This window comes from Furipterus horrens, unplaced genomic scaffold, assembly GCF_987537825.1.
Source record: "Furipterus horrens unplaced genomic scaffold, mFurHor1.1.pri manual_scaffold_12, whole genome shotgun sequence".
NCBI lineage: Eukaryota > Metazoa > Chordata > Mammalia > Chiroptera > Furipteridae > Furipterus > Furipterus horrens.
In genome coordinates, this window is record NW_028327182.1 from 69,096,506 (window position 1) to 69,098,103 (window position 1,598).

Consider the following 1,598-nt stretch of genomic DNA (forward strand, 5'->3'; position numbering starts at 1 on the left):
CTCCAACTCCCTTCCCCTCTGGTAATCATCTGACCAGTCTCGGTGTTTATGAATCTGTTTCAATTTTGTTTCTTCATTTATTTTGAACAAAACATTTCTTAAGGACTTCATATTATTTGTTTTCATTTATCCTGTACCTAACCTGGTACCTGGAAAATGCTAAGCACACAGTATATGTATGATGAAGGGATGGATGGATGGATGGTTGGATAGATGGATGGGAAGAATAGATAGAAGGATGAATGGATGAGTGCAGCAGGACAAGGTTTTCCTTTTCTTATAAATTCTTCCCAGTCTACAGTTCTGGTGTAGAAGAACAGAACTGCAAAGTAAAAATGACCTAGGCTATGCAGAATTATGAGAGGTTACATACCTTGCCCAAGATCATGAGTTTGTAAGTGGGAGGATTAGAATCTAAACTCAGATCTATCTAGTTTCATGGTACAATGGAAAGGCTTTTGGGATCAGACACAGATTGTGAGGACAGACCCAACACTGAGCCTGAGGATATGAGAGATCTGATGTGAAATGATGGTACTGGACATGATCATAAGCCAATGTATACTGTTTAAAGTACAGTTAGCTATAACAAAACATGTTTGGGAAAACCAACATGTATCTATTAACATAGAAAATATTTTGTGGTAATTAGTTCTCAGCAAGACATGGCGGCTCTGCCTTAGTCGCCTTTGTTAATGGGGAACCTTGTAATCGGGAGCATGACTGGTGGCACAGACTCCCTTTGTTTCAGCACAGGCTCAGCCGAAGAACATCCAAGTTGTCTTCCCTAAGCATATTCAGCCCCAGACAATCCTGTTCTTTCCTGGCAGTGGAGCAGCCTCCGCAGCAGACGCAGACATGCAGATTTTTGCCAAGACCCTGACTGGCAAGACCATCACCCTCAAGGTTGAGCCCAGTGACACCATTGAGATTGTAAAAGCTAAAATCCAAGACAAGGAGGGCATCCCACCTGAACAGCAGCGTCTGGTTTTCGCTGGCAAACAGCTGGAGGATGGCCACACTCTCTCAGACTACAACATTCAGAAAGACTCCACCCTGCACTTGGTGCTTCGTCTGGGGGGTGGCACCATGGAGCTCTCCCTCCACCAGCTCGCCCAGAAGTGCAACTATGACAAGATGATCTGCCGCAAGTGTCACGATCACCTGTCAACTGTGAACTGCTGCAAGGAGTGTGGCCACATCAACAACCTGCACTGCAAGAAGCTTCAATAAGGCCCTTCTACCGCCTTCTCAAGCCCACAGGGTGGCCTTCTGCCTGACCTCCATGACCCTGGGGCCTCAATAAAGTTTCCCTTTCACTGACTGAGGGGAAAAACGATGAAAAAAAAAAGAAAATATTTTGTGTAATAGTTAACTAAATCAATGACTTACAAGGCATCCAAGCACTAGAAATAAGAGTGGGAAAGTGTTAAAAATGAGCAAAGTCAAACCATTTGTGTCTCTTCTATACATTACCATTATACAAAATTAAAATCAAAATTAGTACTCCTTATGCTTCTAAAATGCTGTCTTGGATGGTACCAGTACCACTAAAACTGAGTAGTAGACACCAGCCTGTCTCTCCCACAGTGAAGGCA

The 1,598-nt window shown here is 43.6% G+C and overlaps 1 pseudogene; it reads left to right on the top strand.

Annotated features, from left to right (window-relative positions):
* Positions 1-762: 762 nt before the first annotated feature.
* LOC149996317 (ubiquitin-ribosomal protein eL40 fusion protein pseudogene) lies at positions 763-1,295 on the top strand (annotated as a pseudogene).
* The last annotated feature ends 303 nt before the right edge of the window (positions 1,296-1,598 follow it).